The 18915-nt window shown below is 41.7% G+C and overlaps 1 protein-coding gene across 1 annotated transcript in view; it reads left to right on the top strand.

Annotated features, from left to right (window-relative positions):
• Positions 1-18915, top strand: part of DPYD (dihydropyrimidine dehydrogenase) — a 672292-nt gene that overhangs the window by 480028 nt on the left and 173349 nt on the right. The gene's annotated exons all lie outside the window — the stretch shown is intronic.

The raw sequence follows: 18915 nt of genomic DNA on the forward strand, positions 1-18915 counted from the left end.
AAAGGTGGAGCCCGTCCCATCCGAGCACGTCTCTTGTCATGATGTGTGGGTCATTGTCAAGGAAGCCAAAGCCTGCCTCGAGACACCATTCCCGAAGCCGCCAGTTGGTTTCCACGATGCACGTCGCGTGCCACCTTCCATGTCTGCTCACTGGTAGGATAGAAGAGAAAACCACCTGTGCACCTATCTCCTTCAGCACGCCCCCCAGAGTGTGGTAGTCCACCATCAGGCAATCATGGCTTCTGCTGGCTGCATCATTAGTACCCACATGGATTAGGACCATGGGGTAGTAATCGGTGGGCTGGATCACAGCCTGGATCATCCCCTTCACGTCCTGAATCTTTGCTCCCAGTAGACCTCGTGTGTTGAGGGATCCTGGCGACAGATGGGGCCCTCTGTACCTCTCAGGATGGAGTCACCTATGATGATCACTCAAGGCTTTTTCCTCCTGGACTGCTTAGCTCCTTCGGCCAGCTCAGATTGTGGAGAGCCTGGAGTTGCCTCCTCTCCTTCCTTCTCCTCCAGAGTTGCCAGGGCCTCATACTTGTTCTCCAGCTGGACTGGAGGAACTGGTACTGCTATGTTATGAGCACCCCTGGTTCTGGAGGTGACCATCTGCCACTCTGCAGGGGAGCGCACTTCCCAAGGTGCTTCTCCCTTGGTTATGTGACCCTGCAGGGAAAGGAAATAGCTGTCAATTTCTTCCTCCGCCTCCCTGATTCCCCTCAGCCTGCTAACCTCCTCCTGGAGCTCCCTCACCTGCACCTCCAGGGCCCTAAGGTGGCCACCTGCAGGACAGGTGTGGGGGTCCCCAGTCCCTGCCCCCCCCGGGCCTTGCTGGGCAACTCCCGCAGGCCTGGGGGTGGGGGATGCCAGCCCCGCCATGGGCTCTGTCTGGGTGGAGGCCTTAGACAAGCCCTGGAAAGGCTGCGCCCCCCAGGCAGGGGCCCTGGCAGCACTCTGTGTCAACACCATCTTAGGAGTTGCTGCTTTTTTCTAGCTTAGTGCAGTGCCTTTGCCCTGCTTCCAGTGCTAGCAGGAGTCTCCCTCCTGGCCCTTCCTGCTCACCCACCAGCGTGCTCTTACAGAGTGCACCTGTTTGCGTATTCTGTTCATGCAGCATGGCTTGGGAGCACGGCTTCCTACCGGCTCAGTTAAGAGGGATCTGGGGGGCTTCCCTTCTGGATCCGGCTCAGCTGCATCTGGTCCCTCTGCCCCACTTACCTTAGGGGGATCAGCTGGTACTGCCCCCGCTGCTGGCTCCGCTGCTGCTACATCCATCTTCGCTTTGGGTCAGGTAAGGGGGCACATGTGCATGTGGGACACGTGTGCCTGGATCCCTCCTCTTCTCCCTGCTCCTGGCTCCTGAGTGTCGGGAGCTATGTCAAACCATGGCTTTTAAAGGCCATGGTTTGAAATTCCTGTCACTGCCCCAACAGCCAATCAGGCGCTCCAATCTTCCCAGAAGTGCCTGCCAGCAGTCCCGCCCCCGATACTCCCCCTCTGGGGGGGATCTGGTGCCTCCTCAGCCTGCTCCCCGAGGGTTAACCCTGGGGGTGCTCCCTGGCTTGGGGGGACAGTCCCCCCTAGCTCACCCCCTGTTTGTGCGCTCTGTTCGCATGGCGCGGCTCAGGAGCGCAGCTCCCTACCAGCTCAGTTAAGAGGGATCCAGGGGGCTTCCCCTCCAGATCCGGCTCAGCTGTGTCTGGTCCCTCTGCCCCACTTACCTTAGGGGGATCAGCTGGTGCTGCCCCCACCGCTGGCTCCGCTGCTGCTGCATCCACCTCCGCTTCGGGTCAGGTAATGGGGCACATGTGTGCCTGGATCCCTCCTCTTCTCCCTGCTCCTAGCTATTTTTGAGGGAATAGCTTGGCTCTTCTTCAACTTCATAACTAAGGCTATTCCTCACTCAAGTAATCAGTGCTGGAGCTCATCGGCAGGGAAATGAAACCATATGTAATCCTACAAGAAACACATATAGAGCATCTACAGAAGATGAAGCTTTCAGGCTACAGCCTTACAGACTCTGTAGCCAGCAGGATCTATGGCCTTGCTGCGATCATAAGAAAGGACCTTGTCATTTAATACCAGGGGACATAACACCTCCCAAAGTACAACAGAATGGAGTGCTATCCAGGTCAATGACATAGTCATTGTCAGTGTATACAAGCCACCTTCTGCAATGTTGTCAATCACATCCCTGCTTATTTATGACCAGACAAGCTTATATGTAGATGACTTCATCATCAAATTTAGATATACTCAGTTAACAATAGTAACAAAGACAGTCTTTGTCTCTGGGCAAGCCTGAATGATATAACCCACTTATGACCTGAAGGAGGCATGTGTCTTCCACTCTGGATGCTGGAAAATTCCAGCAAACCCAGATCTTGCCTAATGGAAGGGCAACTTGAGTAAATTACCAATAAGAAAAGTACTTGATAGGCTCCTATCATCTCAGCACAGACCCTTGCTGTGACAAAACTGACAAAATGATTTTTGAGCCCACAACACCCAGACCAGCTCCAAGATGAAACTTTCAGAAGGTGTATTGGCAGAAATACCAAAAGCTGAACACAAATAGAGCTAACTAATTAGAGGATCCATCAGAAACCAATACTGATCAAGGCTACGATACATATACAAACTGCCTAATTGAAATAGCCAAACTCTGTATACCTAGAGTCTATAGAAGCCATTATGTGCTATGCAGGGATGAGTGCAGTGCAAACAGCTCTTTAACATAATCAAGCAATGCAATGACATCGCAATTGTATAAAGAACTACAGAACAGCTGGCTACCACATTGAACAATATCAAAAAGGAGAGACGGCATACTATCATAAAAGGATTGGATATGACTTATTTGATCAGGCAAGCATGGTGCACTATGGTGCCTTACATGGAAAGACACCAAAAAACAACATTGACCATTGTCACCAAACTCCATTGTGAAAATGCTGTGTAACACCAGCAAACACAGTAACCCAAGTAAGTAACACACAGAAATGATTAGACACCTGACTTATGAACAATTTAAATCACCCAATGTCAGCCTTAATTTAACAGGACCCAGCTCTGAAACCAAGTTCAACACAGCCATTAAAGTGATTAAGACTGGCAAGGCTGCTGGAACAGATAACAATGAATTCTGAGAATATCTTAAGCTTAGAACCACAATGAAAAACATTCAATGTGCCTATTCCTCTGGCATGTGGGATCTACCACTGACTATGCAATGTTTGTGTGACCTTGAGCAAGTCTCTTTGGCTGTGTACACATGTTCAAATGGTCTACCAGGTTTGTTTTCCTAGTAGGAAAACTTATCCAGATACGCCTGAATAGGCATTCAAATGCTGAGCCCTTGAAGAGCAAAGATCTTGTAGTGTTGATACTGCACAGCCAGGGGGCCCTTGTGGACACATTTCAGGGTGTGTGTAGATGAAATGAGGGCCCTAAATTGAAGTGGTGAGTTTTAAAAAACACTCAGAGGAGAATGTATATAAACATTTGTTCTCCCAAGAGTGATTCAACCCTGATTGTTCCCAGGTTATTTTTCTCCCAGGAGAGACTGAATGCCTGTATGTGTCCTCTGTCTCTATTCCCCATCCAAAAATGCGTTAACCACACTGTGGTCTAACTCACAGAAGTCTTTTAAGGATAAAATATTTATTCAAACATAAGATTTTTTTTCTCTCCCCAATCAACATGGGGAAAAAGCCACTTATCTCATATTTGCAGACCAGCAACTTCTCCCCACCCCTCCACCCCCATTAAATACATTAATTGTCATTAAACTGCTGCTATAAACAGCATGTGTTCAGTCATGGAAACTGACTATGAAGTTGATTGAAAGCAACTCACATTGAGCATGCCCATAAAATACCTGGCCTAAATGGGGCAAACAAACTGATGGGCGGTTGCTCTCCCAGGAGGGAATGAGCACCAAGCTTGGAGGTATAGTACTGTAATAACAGACTTGCACTCAGAGAGGCCAGAGCAAGCTCTAACACCACCACCCTCCCCCCCCGGTGCCAGAACCTTTTTTCTTTTTCCTGGAAGTACTGCAATCTCAGGCCAGCACCAGGAGGGCCAGCCAGCCCTGACAGCATCCCCTTGGTACCAAAAATGCTTGATCTTAGCCAAAAAGCTGAGATGCTTATTGGAACCTACTACAGTATAGGTCAGTGCAGTCCATCTAAATAAGACGTGGTAGTTCCCATTAAGCACAGTCTCCCTCACTGATAGTGAGCCATCACATTGCATACAGTGCACGCAGAATCTCTCTGTCAGCCGTTCTCTCAGCCTGGAGTATATGATTAGGGTACTCCTGCCCTCCATGAGGTGAAAGCAGACCAGGTTGCCCTGTGGCTCATCTATATATACATTTTTGTAGCACTTCAGGACTCAGCAAGAACACCCAGTTCTAGTCATGAGTGGGAGCTATTTAGGACATACATCCTTTCTGGGGTGTATCTGGAGCACACACATGCATACTGAGCAGTACTGAGCTGTGGGATCACCGTGGCTTGAAACACCATTGACTCTGCTAAGGCCCAGCCCGATGAACTATATGATAAGTCATGAGCCTTTTGGCCCTGGAGTAAAACTAATATTATGCACAGGTACTGTGTATAAATAGGTATAAATGTGGTGCTCAAAAGCATGTACAGGCAGTCCTCGGACATACAACACAATTGGTTCCTGAAAACCATGTCTTAAGTAGAAATGTAACTCAGAACTGATTTTCCCACAGAAACGATGTTATAAATGGGGGATTGGTTCCTGAACCAAGGCCCAATACCTTATTTTCACCACAAATAACCCAGAATTTTGTACTCAGTCAATTATAGATAAGTAATATGGCTTCATTAATGTATTTATATTGTAAATAGCAATCATATTGATTTGGAAGGACTTCTTTGAGGTGACTTTGCTATACTTTTTAAAGGGCTCTTGGTTGGACTCTTCGAAGGGTTCTTGGCTGGAGTTTTCTCAGGAGTCTCGGCTGCAGGTTCTTCTGGAGTCTTGTCTGATTTCTTAAAGAAAGTGTCCAAGGAAGTTTGGGCAGATGTTCTTCAGGGAGATAGCTATTGCAGTGAACTTGTTCACTGGTGTGGCATGGCATCGGATCAAGCATTGTAAAGTCTAAACTGACATCAGAAAGTTGAAAAATGGTGTCAATTTATAAACATTTTAAGTGTGAAACACTGTAGCTCAAAATGTTATAAGTTGAGGACTGCCTGTATATGGAGTACCTGTGCTGAAACTTGCAGCAGTCAGGATCCACGGGACCCACAGCAGTTTCCTGCTCTTCTCTGATTGCCCTCTGCAGTTTCAGCCCTCCTTTCTGTCTCTTCCCTTCCCTAGTCTCCCATTAATATCACATAATGAGCCTGAACAGAGTCTCATGATAAGGGGGTGGGCAGGAAAGCTGCACAGGGAAGAAGTGGGATGGGCAGAAGGGAAAGGGGGTCATCTGACCCTCCCAGCCACTGTTTTCATTGCTGTAGCAGTAGAAGTAGGGTGAATTCAAAACAGTCCTCCGATGGATAAATTCTACACCTGGAAAAGTATTAAAAATATATAAATTATATATATGTATATAGAATCAAATTATTGGGGGGGGTCATCTATTCAGGTTTGTCTTGTATTCAAACAAATATGGTATATATAAAAATATTAGTGAGGCACTTGGACACTATGGTAATAGAAGGCATATGCATACCTTAGATTGGTACTATGATGTTAGAAAATCTGTACTTGGGGAAGAAAAAACCTACAGAACTGTGATTTTTTTGCCCACTTTGCTTTTCAATATGTGGTCTAAGAAATCAATAATATGTCAGCAGTGCATTGTTAAGTTCTTGCTACAAGTTATTGTTTGTGTTTGAAATATTGTAAAATTATTTCTAACAGTTTTCCATTACCTCTTTCAATAATACATTGGCATCCCCTGCTTTCCCTTTATTGTGATAGAGCAGAGGTGCGGCAGACTGCGGGTTACACATCAGTTATGTGGTAGCGATGGGTGAACCAATAATCAAAATGGACCTGAGCCTACACTTTCCCCTTAGATTCAAACTGCTTTTGTGTATATACACTTTTCCTTCATTAATATTAATTTCTATGCACATATGTGTATGGTTTTATTCAGCACCAAGAAAGCTGAAAAGCTAGGGGAAAGAATTTTTGTCCTTAATCTAAATATAAAATTTGCAGCCCCCCAGATATATTTTTAGAAGATTTAAATATGCTTTCTAGACTTAGAGGGGTTTATCAGAACTGCAAACGTCTTGAGGCTCTTCCATATAATGACCATGGCTCATCTGAACTCTCCTGTCCCCCTGAAGTCTTTTCTACAGGTGCTGATTTTTCTTTCATTAGACATCTGTGTTTGGGGAATTATGCTTGGTAGGCTCCCCCCCTCCCCAATTCTGGCAGCATTCTAATGTGTTAATTAATGAGGGCCCTGAGGGAAGGGAAATGTGATTTCATTAGAAGGTCTGTCTTTGTTTTGTCCCTTCACTTTGCTTTAATTTGTGTTTCACATTAGTAAGACTCTCTTGAAACTGTTTTTTGATGGAAAATTGGATTCTCCATTGGGCAGTTTTTTGGACAAGTGTCTCCTGTACTTAAAACTTTCAGTTTTTCACCAGATAAGTTTGGGCAGACACCTAAAATGTTTTGGTCTTCAGCCAGGTTTCTTTCCCTCCTAATTTGTGGCAGAAATGTACTTTGGTCATTTTTCCTATTTGTTGCAGTTTTACCCTAAAAGGATTAAATGTTCCAAAGGAAAAATGTTGTTTTCCAAGCAGATCTACACAAAAGTACACTGGTTTCCTGTGTTTAATATAGCTGCTAGATTCATTAATAGTATTATTTACACCCATCACTATGTCTACAAAAGGCACTGTACAGGACTTGTTTCTCAAAGCCTTTTTTGGTTTTTCAAAGCAGATTTGTGGGTGGAGGAATTATGGGTGCAGAGAATCTCTGAAAATCAAGCCACTGCTCTGTTGTTTCAGCTAACAGTTACTTAACTACTGTCTGCTTAGTTTTCTGTTGCAGTCAAAGCAACAACATTTTGTTATTTTATAGAGAAATGGGCTTGTCTCCAAGTCTCAGGGTTTGTTCGTTTTGGGGGGGTTTTGGTTTGTTTTTGCCTGAGGTCTGCATTGGATCCTAGCAGTGCTGGGCTTCATTTAGAGATGCATCCCAGTCTATCTCATCAACATCCTTCCAATAATCTGATTAAATCAACATCACTCATTGGATTATAATAGAAGTGGGGATCTCATAACAGAACATTGTCACAGGATCAATTTTTCCTGCTTTGACAATAAACATCTCATTTTAGGGGACCTTTCCGTAGTTTTCAGTTACAGTGTCAGCCCCACCTGAATAAATCATTGCGGTAGTTCTTATATTTCCCTTGACTTATTACCTGCTAGTAATGTTTAGCCTTGTTTTTTCTACATATATTATCCTCTTTCCACTTCAGTTTGGAAAAACAGTGGAAAACCCAATATAAAGTAGCAAGAAGACAGGACTTTAATCAAAAAGTGTTCGAGATAGAAGCAGCTGGATAATAAATACAATAATACTCATTATTTGTGTTCTCAGTGAATTATTAAACTTCATTTACCTAAAACTACTTGAAGACATTTTAAATGCAAGTTATGAGGGAAAACAAGGGAAGGTTAGAGATTATTAAATTATTTACTATCCACTCCTTGAAAGATTTTAAAAAAAAGGAGGATTATAGGTCAGTAATGTCAAGACATTCTGCATTACTCGTCTTTATCACCATGCAGAATCTTTTTATTAAGGCAGCATAGAAAGAATAGATTTATGGACTGAAGGTACAATGTTTAATATGTCCATATCCATCTAGATTGACAGTTCCTACAGACATGAATTTCCCAGGAGAGACAGTGTTACTGGTGTCAGTGGATGGCATCATTTACTTCAATGTTCCATTATTAAATTGATAACAAGATAATTCCTCTGCTTCTCAGAGACATGACAGGGTTTACAATTGTTAACTCTCTTATTGCACGGGATTTGATGTTCTAGGTAGTTTTTAATAAGAAGCTTATTTTTATTTCAGGGCTGCAACAAATCAAAAATTGCAAGAAAAAATGAGTAGAGAAATAGAAACCTGTTAGGTCTGTAAGACAACACATTTTGACTGGCTCCTAAGTGTAGTTTTTACAATAACACCTCTTTGTGTGCTGATTATTTTTCACTGCTGCATGCCTGAGAGAAAGGGAATTGTGTGTGTGTACACCTTAATAAACATTGTTTCTGCTGAGGTGCATTAGAAGTTTTACTCTGTAACCCAGCAATTCAGCTTGTTAGCTTCCATGTGTCTGTACACAGAGGAATTATTTTCACTAGAGGGAATCCAATGGGACCCTGAGAGCCTAATGTCTAGGGAAGAGGTGCCACAGAGACCAACATTTCACCAAATTAATAATTTTTAAGCAGGAAACTCCATTTATTTATTTGTGCTGTTTTATTATTTATTTATTGTTGCATTGTTTCCTTTTGCTTCCCCATCTGTCTGTCATCTGTCCATCTCCTTCTCCATCTGTTGTGTCTTACAATATACTTTGATCGTAAGTACTTTTAGTTCTGTTTGTCCCAATCTACGACTGGGGCTCCTAGGTGCTGTCATAATACAGATGACAGAAAGCAATGTAATAGTCCGACAGTTTTTCAGAGCCTTTATTACAAGACATATCTATTCCAACTTGCTTAATACGCTGTAAGAGTTGTTATTTTATTTCTTCCTTCACAAAAATGAGTTATAGTCATCTTGGGAAAAATCTTTCAGTTTAATGAGCTAGATCACCAAATGAATAGAACAAGGGGAAAAAAGTGGTTCTAGGCACTTTTGCTTCACCAGATTTTGGCCTCGGCTATTAGACTGTCTTCGTTACTTTAAGTTCTACTAAGTTGTACTGGATTTTAATAGGCTTCCTAACACCATTACCCTGGCAGAGTGGCTGGAAAACAGCTGGGGCTTATCCTACTCCAGCATACTCCCTACACTGAAATTACAAAGACTAGCCAGCATAAAGTCATTATGTCTGCTCTACAGCAGATGAAAAACTCCTATACAACTCAAAGGTCCTGTGGGTGCCATTTCAACTACCTTTATGGCTTCTTTATGCTGCTGGAGAAGCATTAAAGTGCTACAGCGTGGGGTGAATCTAGCTTAGGACCTTTATCTTGAATTCATTCATTTATCTAACATAAAACTATGAAGACTCTTTGTAATCATGTGTATTTTTTATTTATTTGCAAAGCAATGACTATGTGCCATTTGCCTGTAATAGCTGAAAAATACAGCATGCAGTAAACTATTTTTGTTGAATAGCTATCATACTTTGTACTTACGCATTTGCAACAGCTTTCCTGAAATGTATGTTTACCGTGTCTGGGGGAAACAGGGCATAGTTTAGATCTAAATGCCACATAGCCCCTGTTTGGGTGAAATTCATCAGTAAAATTACAAGATCCAACTGGCAACAGTTACCCTGGCCTATTCCCACATGCTGATGAACACCTCCCTTTCTGTTGTTTGCTTGGTGAAAGATCACCCCAACCATTGTTTTTTGGTTACTATTTTACAAAGCGTTTCTGCTGACATTTGTCTGTACCTCTTCTTACAAGGGAAGCTCTTCATGAAAAATTATCTTTGGTGATGGTTAGCTCTGCTCCTTCAGACCAAGCTAGTCAGGGCTTAAGCTGCATTGTAGTAGTGGTTTGAAAAGAATCTAGACTTTCCCAGATATTTTATACATCCAAATAAAATGCAGTTCATTTTGAAGTTTAGTTTTGTACCTACCAGTTTCTGACACTCACCAATTCTTCCTATTTTGTATCTTGACCAAAAAGCTGAACTCCCCTTCTCAAATAGTTAGTTGTTACAGACCTATTCTTTTGGCCTCTCTGTAAACTGTTCCTAGTTCTAAAGCCTTCAATGGATCTTTGTCTCAGTGAAAATATTCCAGGGTTTTCAGCTGCTGTAATGATCCTGCAACAAATAAAATATTGTTCAGGAGTTAATTCCAAAGTGATTCAAGATGCATTGTTCATTGTAGAGTTTAGGATGAGAGTGCAGGCTAAAGCTAGCAGTGGTATTTAACTGGAACAGCTACTGTCACTCGGTGCAGATTTAAGCTTATGTTTAGCACAGTCTAATACTAAAAGGAAAGGATAAGAAGAAAAAGCAGATATGGTGGGTAGGATATATGTTGTTCCTTGAATAAGAATTGGAAAAGGAGCACTGGAAGAAAAATGGGTTTGGAGCCAGTGTTGGGATACAGTCATAAATTTTGCTTATTGCAGACAGGTGAAGAAATAGGCTTGGGGTCTGGCTGAAATCATTAATACATTGTGAATGTAAAAATAGTTTTTTTAATGTGTGTTCATTGACAAGATTTTGCTTAAAAACCAAACTTCTGGAGATCTTTCAGAACATTTAAACTTAGCAAGAATCCTGTGTTCTCTTTGGAGCAATCACTGCCAAATTATAAGAACTAGTCCTATCTCCCTAATACTACTGGTAGAGCTTGAGAGTGATCTAACCTTAAAGGATATTATAAAGATGGTCAGACTCAAAATAGCTCCCATCTTTTTCTCTCCTTCCTTTTGTTTTTAAATCCATTCTGTGTGTTCAGGGACAATGATCAGATTAAAGCAAATGCTTCAACATGCCTTTTGTTTAAAAAAATAAAATAAAAATTAGTACTATGGCATTTATGAAACATCCAAGTACAGATAATGGAAGGGGGAAAAATATTCATAAGGGAAATAGATTTCACTTCCAAGCTTTCAGGGGATTATTATAAACAAGGAGAAAAAATATTTTAAGGATTATGAGAAGTGCCTTGACAGTGTCTTTTTAAGCAACTACTAATGCATTTGTTACAGAATTGTACAAAATAAAGCTTTTTATACTGTAGCTGAAATACGTAGTATTTGTCTTACAATGTCTGTTCTGAATGTTAGATTATAGCATATTAAAAAATCTCTTTTGCTGCATGAATAATCAAGACAATCCTGTACACTGTGTTATGCATATTACTGCAAACATGCTATTTGGCTTAAATATGTAACCCTGTTCTTGGTCAAACTATTCATCCTTGAAAACAGGAGTTATTGTCAATCTCCCTACGTATGTACTTTGAACAAATGAAGCCTATTTGCTTTTTGGCAAGACTGTTCACTTCTTGGATAGCCATGTGGAGACTAGTACTCCTATTCCTACGTCTCCCTGGGCATGTCTACACGTGCACATTTACTGTGCAGCAACCTAAATTACTGCACAGTATGGGTGCTTATCTACACATGCATGCCCATACTGTGCAGTAACTATGGCAATTTATGCCAGTTTGGGCATAAATTGGATACCTGCATTGTGCAGATATCCAATTTATGCCTGATTAGTTACTGTGCAGTAATGCACGTGTAAACACCTTACTGTGCAGTAATACTGTGTTTGTAGTCTGACTTGGGACTAACTTTAGTACCAAGTCAGACCACACACAGCATTAATGCACTTTAATGCCTGTGCATGTAGACACTGACTTATGTTTGCTTACTGCGCAGTAAATTGAATGAAATGTAAGTGCACATGTAGATGTGCCCCCTGAGTAAAAGGGAAGAAGGTGGAGCCCTGGGTCTGATCCTTGCAGAGTAGCCAACAAAACTGGCTGGTGTAGAGGGAAAAGTAATCTGTGCCAGTCCAAGGCTGGCACAAATCATTTATGGACTGGAGAAAGGGATGAACTAGGGCCCAGTATATTCTATCATTGATAGAATTATACTGAATGAAATTGTTATAGAGGTTTGTTAACAAACCTAGTTAAAAAAGTTTAAATTAGGTCATGTCTTATTTATAGATAGGTTTAAGGTGAATAAACTAAAAGTGAGAACTCAGGTTAGATAAGGTACTATAGTGTGTCCCCCACAATGCTTGCAGGGATTGTTTCATTCAAGAATAAAGTTACCTTCAGGATTAATTTATAGCACTATTATGTTACTCCTGCCTAACAGCATAGCTATTTAACATACTTGAATTTATGCTCATTGACTTCATACATTTATTTGATTCACCTTTAACTTTCACAAGTGCCTCCATGTAAACATATGCCCTAAAGTAATGGAGCATGTTCCCAGAGTTGCACTGACCTTGTTGATGGTGCTGATGAACAGAAAAAGAAAGGCTGCAAAGCTGAGTGGTTTGGGTCTTATGTTTACCTAGAAATGCAGAAAAAGGAATACTTATACAATGTAAAATCAAAAATGCTTTCCCCACAGGAGTAGACTTTCACACTAGTGGGGCATGTCCAGACAAGTGCAGATGTTTGTTTCCCTGGGACAAGTAGCAGTGGCACAAGGGATACTTGTCCCTGGGGAACACCTGTGCCATGGACACTGTGGTGCATCGCAGCTTACCTTGGGTGTAATAGGGGAGGCCGAGACCAGCAACTGTGCTAGCCCCAGCAGCCTTACCTGGGGTTCTGGGGGCCTCCCAGGGCTGTAGCTGTGGCAGGAAGCCTCGCTGGTAGCCAGAGCATGACTTCAGCCAGCCAGGCTCTGATTTTGGGCAGCACATGCTGCCACCACGTGAGCTACCCTGCTGATTTTTGGTGTGGGTTATTTTGACCCTGGGATTGCCTGGGGTCAAAAACCTACCCTGTGCTGCAAAATAGCAGCACGGGGAACACCTGCATGTGTGGTGGGTGGCACTGCAGACAGGTCTGTGGCCCCACATACTGCACATCTGTGCTTGTCTGGATGCGCTCATGATGTCCCTGTTCCTATTGGAGAAAGTTTGAATAGAATAATCCCTGGAGTAAAGACTGCTTGCAAATCACAGGTCCATGGGATTAGACCTTAAACAAGTAAACCTGTTTCAATTGTAAAAGAACTTTAGAGAAGAAAACAAATTAAATAAATATTAAACACGTTTGTCCCTATTAAGATTATACTTTTTACATGATCACTTTCAGTAGAAATGTAATTTCTGATTTCAGTTATATTTTTGTTACTGCAAAACACTGCTTCAGCCATATGTGCACACTTAATTTTAAATGTGAGTACTAAAATTAATCAATATTTAATAAACATGTTTTCTTAATTAACAGCTCCATAAAACATCACATATCTTGTTCCTCCTCCTTCATATAATCCCAGTAGAATTTTCAGATTTCATTACTAACACTTGGCAAAATGTAACTCAGCTATTTGTAATTATAGTTATTCACCTTTGTTGCACCATAGCTTTTCCCTTTTAAAAATAGTTTTGAAGTTGTGTTATTGTCTAGATTTGCAGTGTGCTTCACAATATGACTTCACTATCTACAAATTACTGTCCAGTCCTCAGGCTCTCTTTTGAGTGTAGCTGTTTTCCAGAAACCATGAATATGACATTGTATGGGCTCTTAGCTAGGATTCAGCCCATGCAGCATTATCCTGAATATTTTAATCTATATGATTTTCTACATTTTCACAGCACAAATGACAAATTACATCTGATGCTCTTGTGTATTTATTTTTAATAAAGTGCCTTTTAAATATATTGATTTATATTATTCCATAAGTACTTAACTTAGCTTGAATATTCCAAAGGAGCATGAATAGATATGAATAGAGTTCTATTTATTTTATGTAACCATATAAGACTTTTTTCCATTTTTAAGGTGTTATAAAAGAACATCATCTGCAGAGCTGAATTTTGTTTCTCTTGTGTTTTAAAGGATAGAATAAAATCACTGCCAAAAGTAACTGCACATGTTTAATCAAAACAATTTTATTCTTATGCCAGAGGGGATGCATCTAAAGGGATATTTAATCGTAGAAAGTCAACCTTCAAACTCGTTTATTTCTCCTTACAGAAAGCCCTGCTGTTTGGCTTTTGTCAGAGGGGGAAATGAGATTTATAAAAGTAAAGAAATCTGATGTCTGAAAATATAAAATAGTTTTTAGTATTTTTAAGCATAATGACCTATTTTTAAAGGGTAAATTCTTATTTGGGCAAGCTTTATATTCCCTGTAACTAATTTTTTTTTTTTTTTAATTCTCAATGCACACTGTCTAACAAGCAAATCTGTATAATGAATGATTGTTAGAAATCATTTTAAACCTGTCCCTGATATCATTAAACAATACAACTTCAGAACTCATAGGCCATAGTTTGGAAAGGGTAGTTTCATCTCAGTTATAAATAGAGATAGCTAATCTTGTTTTGATTAAAAATCCAGGCCCAAACACCACTCCTATGCTTGAACAGAACTAAGCTTGAAATTGTCTTAATGTTAAAAAAATATATTATCCCTTTTACTCTCCATAATAATCAATCCATTCTTACACAGAATTATCCATGACTATATTCTTAACTTAAATTATTTCTTCCTCTAATCTAGATTTGTGAAGCTTTTAACTCATGTATTACATTTCTTTTCAATGCTTCTTTTTCGTTCTAAACTCACCCTTCTTTCCTGCTGCCTGTAATACTCTTTGAGCTAAATTCTCTGCTCGCATAACTTCACTGACTTTAGTGAATGATACTAGCAGTGAATTTGGTTCTCGGGTTTTTCTTATGATTCTCCAAGTCTGTGGTGCAGTTTCCTAAGGTCTGGCAGTCTCTGTTGGCCACAAGACAGGGCCTGTAATCTGTTCTCAGTTTAGTGAACAGTGACATGTGAATTGAAAATTTGCTGAAGGTTCCTAATCTCTGCTTAAAAACGAACAGCAGTGTATAAAGTTAGAGGGGAGGTATCTATCTGAGGTATACAAGAGCCATGTTAGATCCAGTTTTACTTGAAAGGATGTATGATGAACTGGACCTGGAATAAAAGGTGCTAACAAAGTACAAGGATTCTTAATTGAGGAGTGCTGAGAACAGCAATCAGAAAAGGGACATTTTTACAGAATGGGATCTGGAGAACTGGGACTAATGCCAGAAAGTAGCTCTGAGTGATAAAACAACTGCAGTATGAAATACCAAAATGAGACTTCCTGAGAGAAAGAGAAACCTAGAAACAAGGGGCATTTATACACATGCTCCTGGAGTGCAGAGAAAGGGGGCTCCAAGGGGGGCTCCAAGTGCCTCTCTAATGAAATCACCAAGAGTGTCTCATGTATCCGTGTCCCCACACTGAAAAATGGTGATTAATTGAATGAACAGAATCAATTAATTGAGTCTGCCCATGTATAGGTGCCCTATAATTGAGAATGGCCAAGTGGGTGGTAACTGCCCATGAATTATGCAGCCTTGTCATGGGCAATCCCATTGAACATTTCCTCTTATTTTCTCATTACAACGAAGTTCTTCCAAAAGTTCTGTTGACCTTTGTCCTCCTTTTATGTAATGTTATTCTAGAGATTATAAAATCCTGATTATGAGCTTAGTGGAGCTATTGAGATAGTAATGAATATTAGGGCTGTGCAAAGCTCTGGTTGCTGATTCGACTCAGAAGAGATTCGTCCCAATTTGGTGAATTGGAATTGAATTAGGAGGCCCATTAACCTCTCCAAACTGAATTGGAAGCCTCTAAATCGATTCAGAGAGGTTTGACAATTTGGCCATAGACATAGCTTTATATGTTTATTCTACGTACCTTGAGGTACCAGCCATGACTTGTGAATGCTGAGATGGTGGGGCAGGTTGAGCATCCCACAGGAGCGTGGAGCAGTCCCTCACATACTGGGGCAGACCCAAAAGTGGACCACAAGTACATCCGGTTGACTTTCAGGTCCGCCACAGAATGCATGGGAAATCCACCCCCCCCCCACCTCCTGGCTCAGTGACTAGTGCCGCTGGGGGGGGCACCCAGGGTCCCCTGTGGCCAATCACTGAGCTGCAGAGGGGGCACAGGGAGGTGCCTGCGCACTCGGCGGTAGACCTGGAAGTGGACTGGAACTACTTCTGGTCCATTTCAGGGTATGCTGCCAAGTGTGCAGAGGGCCCCACTCATGCTCCCATGGGATGCTTCATCTGCCCCACCATCTCAGCATCCATGAGCCACACCTGGTACCTCGAGGTATGTAGAAAAAACATATAAAGCTGTGCCTACGGCCAAATCACTGATTCTCTGAATCAGAATCGAATCTTCAGATTCAGCCGAATCAAATTGGGACAGTGATCCAAATTAGCTAATTAAATCACTGTCCCCCAAATCAGACTGAATCTGAATTGAATACTGCCTGCTTTGCACACCCCTAATGAATATTACTGTTACTATTCCATTGCTTTTACATCCACTCTATCCCAAGTAAAATCCTGGTCTTAGCAAAGTTTATTGGAGTGTTGCATTTAAGTGATCAAGACTGTTAACTCTGAACCAAAAAGCATGTCTTCATACTCCTTAAGGGACCAAGAATATGGTCAATGGCATATCAACAGTGGAAGGCAGGACAAAGTTGTACCTTATAGACTAACTAATGCAGAGATTCATTAACTTTTGTAAGCAGCTGCCCCCTTCATCAGATGCTATGAAAGGACTTGCAAGGGGCAGACATTCAAATAGAAAGAATGATATATTTACTCAAATAGAAGACAACCCTGATTATAAGATGACCCCATGATAATTAGATTCTATATATGGAAAAATTAATTTTCTAGGTATAGAATCTAATTATTGGAGGTTTGTCTTGAATTTGTCCCCCTCCCACTGCTACAGCAGAGAAAATAAATGGTGGGGGGGGGGAGCGGGGCAGGTAGTAGGGCTGTGTGAAGCTTCAGTTCCTGATTCAATCTGGTGGAAATTCAGCCCAATTCAGTGGCTGAAACTCCAAATCTGAATTGAATCAGGAGACCCTTTAATCTCTCAAAATTAAATTGGAACCTTCTAACTTGTTTCAGAGAGACTTTAAAAGATTCGGCGATTCGGACACAGGCACAGCTTTAAATGCTTTTTCTACATACCTCAAGGTACCAGGTGGCTCATGAATGCTGTGATGGTGGGGCAGATGTAGCATCTCACAGGAACACGGGGAGCTCCCCAGCGTACTCAGCAGCAGATGTGGAAGTGGACCACAAGCACTTCCAGTCAACTTCTGGGTCTGGTGTGGAGCATGCAGGGAGCCCCTCTGTGTCACCTGGCTTGGTGACTGGTGCCTCCTGGGTCTGGGGGGGCACCCAGGGTCCCCCCATGGCTGAGTAACAAGCTGGGGGTACGGGAGAGCCCAATGTGCTCAGCAGCAGAACCAGGTTTGCCGCCAACCACATGGTCCCCTACCCACGCTCATGTGAGACGCTCCATCTGCCTCAGTATCATGGCATTCACAAGCCATTTCTGGTACCTCAAGATATGTAGAATAAACATTTAAAGCTGTGTCTATGGCCAAATCTCTGAATCTCTGAATCAGCATAGAATCTTCAGATTTGGATTTGGCTGAATCGAATCGAATTGGGGACAGTAATCCGAATCAACAAATTGAATCACTGTCCCTGATTCTGGCTGAATAGAATGCAGCCCATTTTGCACACCCCTTGCAGGTAGCCCTTTGCTTTCTGCTCCCCCTGAACTTTTTCCCCTGGCAGCCCTTCCCCATCTCCTTACTGTCAGACTCTGCACCCCCTAAGCATCTGAAACTAAGGAGCAAATTTAAAAACAATAAACTTTGAAATTAAACATGGCTGTAGCAATTTACATATATTGCCCATGCACATAGTTTATTGAGAATTAATTCCTGTTACCTTTTTTGAAATTGCTACAGGTTTTAACACTGGTACTCCACAATCACACTTTTGAGCACTACTTTGACCCTACTTATATGTAGTATAAACTATGCATGATTCTGGTCCAAACCCAAAGGCTTATGATTTACCACATAATTCATTGCGCTCTGTCTCACCAGAGGCAATAGCGTTTCTAGCCATGGTGACCTCACAGTTCAGTACTGCTCACATACCCCCACAACAGATCCATGTACTACTTAGCTCCCACTCATGACTGGCACTGGATGCTCTTGTCATGAGCTCTGGGTTGCTCCAAAAATGTATATGCAGATAAAGTGCAGGGCAGCCTGGTCTGGTTTCACCTTATGGTGCACAGAGCCACACTAATATGCTCCATGCTGAGAGAAGGGCTGACAGAGGGATTTTGGGGGAACTGTATGCAATGTTATGGTTCACCATGACTGAATAAAGAGTCTTCAATGAGGGGGACTCCTTAATGGGCAGTACCATATGTCTGATTCAGATGGGCTGCACTGATCTATTCTTGTGGTAGGTTTCCATCAGCATGTTTGCCCAATGTGGGTCATGTGTCTTATAGTCACGCTCAGTATTGGCTGAATTTAATCAGCTTCATAGTTGGTTTCTGTTGCTGAGCACATGCTGCTTTTGGCAGCAGTTTAACAACAGATAATGTATATAGTGGGCTTTTGTTATATGTGTTAAGATGAAGGGGGTTTTCTCCCCATGCCACATGGGAGGAAAAAACCTTATTGTATATTAAAAAAATCTTGTGTTTTTGAGTAAATATGGTAAATACAAAAGATAGGGAAGTGAAAAGGAAAGGAGAGATGGCAAAGGTAGGTTGAAGAAAAAAAACAAAACAGTAAACCCATATGGGTATAAGGGTTATAAAAACTAATCTAGGTAATTGGATAAGAATCTGTTTAGACTGTATTTAGCACAGACCAGCCTATGGCTGATTTCTCGTTCCACAGTTTCATGTTCAAGTTGGATTTTAAAATGTTGTTGTTTAAGACCATCTATATCAATGATGCAAGATGGATTTGATGATGCAAGATGGTCATTATTGACTCCAACATGAACATGGGCCGACAACGCAAGGTCACGGTTGGCAGGGCTAACCAGACCTTATCGTATATCCACAGGTGCATCTCAAGTAGAGCCAGGGAGGTGATCCTCCCCCTCTATGC

The sequence above is a fragment of the Crocodylus porosus genome, unplaced genomic scaffold (genome assembly GCF_001723895.1).
Source record: "Crocodylus porosus isolate Cpor-Errol unplaced genomic scaffold, CroPor_comp1, whole genome shotgun sequence".
Lineage (NCBI taxonomy): Eukaryota > Metazoa > Chordata > Crocodylia > Crocodylidae > Crocodylus > Crocodylus porosus.